The sequence below is a fragment of the Heterodontus francisci genome, chromosome 25 (assembly GCF_036365525.1).
Source record: "Heterodontus francisci isolate sHetFra1 chromosome 25, sHetFra1.hap1, whole genome shotgun sequence".
Taxonomy (NCBI): domain Eukaryota; kingdom Metazoa; phylum Chordata; class Chondrichthyes; order Heterodontiformes; family Heterodontidae; genus Heterodontus; species Heterodontus francisci.
This window is the reverse complement of record NC_090395.1, coordinates 23,576,130-23,581,676: the sequence shown is the minus strand read 5'-3', so window position 1 is coordinate 23,581,676 and position 5,547 is coordinate 23,576,130. Positions and strand designations below refer to the sequence as shown.

Below are 5,547 nucleotides of genomic sequence, written 5' to 3'. Positions count from 1 at the left end.
TTCTCTCTCTCTCTCCTCCCCCCCCCTCCTCTCTCTCTCTCTCCTCCCCCCCCCCTCCTCTCTCTCTCTCATCCTCCCCCCTCCTCCTCTCTCTCTCTCTCCTCCCCCCCCTCCTCTCTCTCTCTCTCCTCCCCCCCCCTCATCTCTCTCTCTCTCTCTCTCCTCCCGCCCTCTCTCTCTCTCTCCTCCTCCCCCCCCCTCCTCTCTCTCTCCTCCCCCCCCCTTCTCTCTCTCTCTCCTCCCCCCCCCCTCCTCTCTCTCTCCTCCCCCCCCTCCTCTCTCTCCTCTCTCCCCCCCCTCCTCTCTCTCTCCTCCCCCCCCTCCTCTCTCTCTCTCTCTCCTCCCCCCCTCCTCTCTCTCTCTCTCCTCCCCCCCCCTCCTCTCTCTCTCTCCTCACCCCCCCCTCCTCTCCTCTCTCCTCCCCCCCCTCCTCTCTCTCTCTCCTCACCCCCCCTCCTCTCTCTCTCCTCCCCCCCCCTCCTCTCTCTCTCTCTCTCTCCCCCCCCCTCCTCCTCTCTCTCTCTCTCTCCTCCCCCCCCCTCCCTCTCTCTCTCTCTCTCCTCCCCCCCCCTCCTCTCTCTCTCTCTCTCTCTCCTCCCCCCCCTCCTCTCTCTCTCTCTCTCCTCCCCCCTCCTCTCTCTCTCTCTCTCTCTCCCCCCCTCCTCTCTCTCTCTCTCTCTTCCCCCCCCTCCTCTCTCTCTCTCTCTCTTCCCCCCCCCTCCTCTCTCTCTCTCTTCCCCCCCCTCCTCTCTCTCTCTCTTCCCCCCCCTCCTCTCTCTCTCCTCTTCCCCCCCCTCCTCTCTCTCTCTCTTCCCCCCCCTCCTCTCTCTCTCTCTTCCCCCCCCTCCTCTCTCTCTCTCTTCCCCCCTCCTCTCTCTCTCTCTTCCCCCCCTCTCTCTCTCTCTCTCCCCCCTCCTCTCTCTCTCTCCCCCCTCCTCTCTCTCTCCTCCTCCCCCCCTCCTCTCTCTCTCTCTCCCCCCCCTCCTCCTCTCTCTCTCTCTCTCTCCCCCCCCCTCCTCCTCTCTCTCTCTCTCTCTCCTCCCCCCCCCTCCTCTCTCTCTCTCTCTCTCTCTCCTCCCCCCTCACTCACACACCTCTCCCGCTGCCCTATTACCGAGGCCCAGTTGCTGCCGTTGTTGTTGTTGTTGTTGTTTACCCGTTGCCCAGGGGCCTGTGCTGAGCACTGCCCATCCTCAATACCTCTCCTCACGGACAATGGGATTTCTCCTCTTGCCCCTTCGGTCACTTCCATTCAGGAGAGGGGTGAGGCAGTTCCCGCCGGATGTCCCCCTCCCCCATTGGAAGCGGCCACTTACCGTCCGCCCGCGGCTGCACTCAATATGGAGAAACCGGGACTACAACTCCCACAATGCATTGCTCCGACGCATGCGCGCAGCCTGTCACTTGATAATCGTTCTTGCTGCTTCGAGAACGAAGGTTTACCAACCCCATCCCAAAATCCCCATCCACATCCTAAACCCCCAATCTCCAAACCAAACCACATCTCTCATCCCCCCAAACACCGGTTTCTAGCCCAAATCCTCCAAACCAGCCAATCCCAATCCAGCTCTCATCACCAATCTCTCACCGCATCCCCAATCGCAGCCTCCAGCACACATCTTCATAACCATGCCCTATCCTGATCCTCCTATCCGCAGTGCTTAGACCTGACTCCAGCCCCGAAACCCAGTTTCATTCAGCCCAGCCCATTCCCAGCATCAGCCTCCAGTACCCAAACTCAGTCTCTTCCTCCAGCCCCATCACCCTAACTCCAGCCCCAGGTTGGCAGATGGTTTGTGATAGGGAATTATATTGATCCATATTGGCACCTATGTTGATGTCCATAAGGTTTGTCATTGATCTGGTGATCCTGGGTGACAACAGTTGCCTCTGAGTTACAAGGTTGCCATATTTTAGCCAGATACCAGGTTTAACATTGGAGTCTGGACCAGGGTTGTCCAACCAACGCCCCATGGTCCAGGATCCGGCCTGCCAAAGGTTTCCATCTGGCCCGCGGATGTATTTCAGAGATGAAAAGTTTCCCATTGGCTTCTCCTTCCAGGCAGGCTTTTTAAAAAAAATTGCAAGTCAGTTTCACAGCTGACTGGTGCTGGGAACGGGAAAAAGCAGTTTCCAAACATCGGACAAGATTTGGGGTTTTCTGGCGAGCTTTTAAAAAATAGTCAGAACCCGCCGGAAAACCTGAAGCTGTCGGAAGTTCAGAAACCACTGTTGCTGCTGTCAGCAACAGTCAGCTGTGAAACTAACTTGTGATTTTTAAAAAATAACTGACTAACCACAAAGTTGCTCCTCCGAGCGTTCCGGCTCTCTGCAACTGTCCGAGAGAGAGAAAGGGAGGAACAGAGAGAGAGAGGGCAATAGGGAGAGAGGTGGAGAGAGACAGAGAGGGGGAACAGAGAGAGAGGGGGGACAGAGAGGAGTGAGAGAGAGGGTGACGGGGGGGGGGATCACAGAGAGCGAGGATGACACAGAAAGGGGATGCACAGGGAGAGAGAGAGAGACAGAGAGCAAGAGAGGGAGAGAAAGTGATCAAGATCACTCCTCACAGATGGACATCCATCTGGAATACTCCACATCACTACCGGAATGTGCAGGCAAGCATTGACTACTTGTGCAAGCAGAAAAATGCCAGGTAACTCACTAAATCAGAGTCCAACATAGTGATGAGAAAGTCAGTCAATAAATTAATCTTCTCATATAAAGAATCTTCACAAAAATTAACATTTGTCATTGTTTTGATTAATAATAAGATAGATTTTTAATTCCTTTCTCTCTGAAATTGTCTCACCGGCCCCCTAACAGAAAAATTTGTCCACCCCCACCCCCCCTCCCAACACGAAAAGGTTGGACAACACTGGTGTAGACTGACATTACTGTTGTGCATTATTGGAGGGACCATTCTGTGAATGAAACATTAAATTGAAGTTCCATTTGCAGGTTCTGTTCGGTTAGTTTTAAAAGATTCCATGTCACTATTCAAAGAAGATAACTGATATCTGGCTAAAGTTTCCTCCCTCAATCACCAGAGCTGAAGGAGAGGTTGAACAAATAAAAAAGCTGCAGAAGTCTCATAGTAAATAGAACAAATCCTAGGCAATTGCAAGAAAGAAAAAATAAACTTGTATTTATATTGTGCCTCTTAGAATCTCAGGATGTTCCAAAGAACTTCACAGTCAATTCAATATTTTTGAAGTATACACAATCACAGTTGTGTTGTAGAAATAGGAGAACTAATTTCCTTCAGGACGGTCCCACAAACACAGCAATAATGATCAGATAATCTATTTTTTAATGATACAAAAACAAGAAATGCTGGAATCACTCAGCAGGTCTGGCAAGCATCTGTGGAAAGAGAAGCAGAGTTAACGTTTTGGGTCAGTGACCCTTCTTCGGAATTTTTTAATGATGTTGGTTTCTGGATAAATGTTGGACAGAGCATTGGAGAACTCCCCTGTGCTACTTTGAAAAAGGTTTATGAAATCTTGTGGTCTGGAGATCCTAAGCATGCAACAGAAGGACTTCCTTTGACACATATGCAAGATTTAGGGCCACACCATGATAGATTTGTGGCAAAAAGAGGAAGTATATGCAAGTCGTGAGATTATATGAGCTTAATCCACTCTCACATCAATATCTCTCATACTCCCAGATTTGTATACTCTTTCTCAGCATCTTGAAGGGGTGTGAGGCTCATGGGTGGGTTGTCTTTCTACCAAAGTCTGGAGTAAAGTATTGGTGACAAGTAAGGATGGTATGTGGCATTGGACTTGGATATCTAAAACATCAGGATGCCTGGTGCATCATAAGTTGCGCTGTGGAGGTCCCTCTTATCATGCTGAAGGCAGATGTTTGTCATATAGCGTAGCTACAACATCTCAGGTTTGGGAATGCAACTAATGGAAAGTAGAATGTGGAGGCTGGGTGTGAAAGTGTATGCCTAAATGTAGAAGGCTGATGCAAACCTTGACTGGGTTCCAGAGTTGCAAACTGTTGCTGCTGATGCTCCATGTTCAATTGATGGTTCCACCAAATAGAGATGGGATTTGGTGTGTGTCCATACTGTGGACAATGAGATGCTGGCAACGCAATTACCACAACAGCCTTGAGCAGTTCCTGGTACCAGATGACTATCAAGTGAGCTCATACCCACAGCTGTCAGTTATCTAATATCAAATAGTTACTATTCCCCTTCGCTCCGAGATGGTTTACCTAGTGATGACTAATTGGAAACCAGTTGATCATCTGTGGCAGACTCAGTGATCAAATACCTGAACCAGGGGAGTGAGTGGCAGTGATGACTGACTTGCCAACTGGGCTCATTAGAAGGACCTGGAGGAGAAACGTTGTCACTTGGAGCCAAGATTCATGAAACTCAGCTCGTTAACCCTCCTATCTAGACGTACAACAGGAAATCTACTAGTGCAGTTTAAGCTGATTAAACTCCAGCTCCTTGAGCATATTCAGGGTCCACAAACCTTGGCTGTCGTCAACCTATGCCTAGGTTGTGCAATAATTTATTAAGCAGGGTTGTGCCTGTTTGGCTAAAATGTCTCTCCAAGTTAGGTAAACAGGAGTTGTCCCTGTAACTTGCTTAGGAAACTCCTAAGAATGATGATGTGTGTTAACACCCAGCTAACAAAAAGACTGTTTACTACAGTGCTTAGTGAACTGAACCAGCATTGTTCATTTGTGATTGGGTAACAACAAATGTTGGGCCAGACCCAACTGTGTCAAGGGCAGACATTTGGAAAGTTGACCCTGCTGATATGGAGAGCTGTGGCCACCAATGTCAGGGATTTCCATCATCGGAAATGTGGCCCTTTCGCTGTACTCCAATAGCTGATGGCTATCTCTACACAAAATGTCTGCCTCCGAGGCAGCAGTGCTGGGCGTTTCAGCATGGGAAGTGGTAGTGGTATTTTTAAAAAAAATCATTCTTAGGATGTACGAATTGTTGGCAAGGCCAGCATTTATTGCACATCCCTAGTTGCACTTGAGAAGGTGGTGGTGGGTTGTCATCTTGAACTGCTGCAGTCTGTGTGGTGAAGGGACTCCTACAATGCTTTAAGGTAGGAGTTCCAGGATTTTGACCCAGTGACGATAAAGGAATGGTGATAAGTTCCAAGTCTGGATGGTGTGTGATTTGGAGAAAATCTTGGAAGTGGTGGTGTTGCCATTAGCCTGCTGTCCTTGTGCTTCTAGGTGGTACAAACTGCAGTGTTGGAGGTGCCAGTGAAAAAGCCTTGGCGAGTTGCTGCAATGCATTCTGCAGACAGTACATACTGCAGCCACAGTGCTCCCATGGAGGAGGGAGTGGATGTGGAAAAACAGGGCTGCAATTTGTAGTTTAAGTGGTGAGGGGTGTCTAGGTTCGAGAATACAACACTTCTCTTTCCATTTTCGTCTTTCGAACAAATATTCCCCACCTGAGTATAGCATGGGTAAAGGGGCAGAGTAAAGTAATCCCACCAGAAGAGAATCTCCAAGGATCTGGAAATAATCTCGACTTATCACAAACAAAACAAG

General features: G+C 49.6%; 1 protein-coding gene across 5 annotated transcripts in view; it reads right to left on the bottom strand.

Moving 5' to 3' along the window:
- The window catches only part of klhl12 (kelch-like family member 12), an 84,830-nt gene extending 83,456 nt beyond the window's left edge, over positions 1 to 1,374 (bottom strand). For 2 of the 5 annotated variants that reach the window (XM_068056986.1, XM_068056991.1), the window contains exon 1: positions 1,157 to 1,295. The gene's annotated coding sequence lies outside the window, so the exon portion shown is untranslated. Of the gene's footprint in view, positions 1 to 1,114; positions 1,296 to 1,316 lie in introns of those variants that run through there. The other 3 variants (XM_068056989.1, XM_068056987.1, XM_068056988.1) reach the window with 3 other exon arrangements.
- Between the last annotated feature and the right edge of the window lie 4,173 nt (positions 1,375 to 5,547).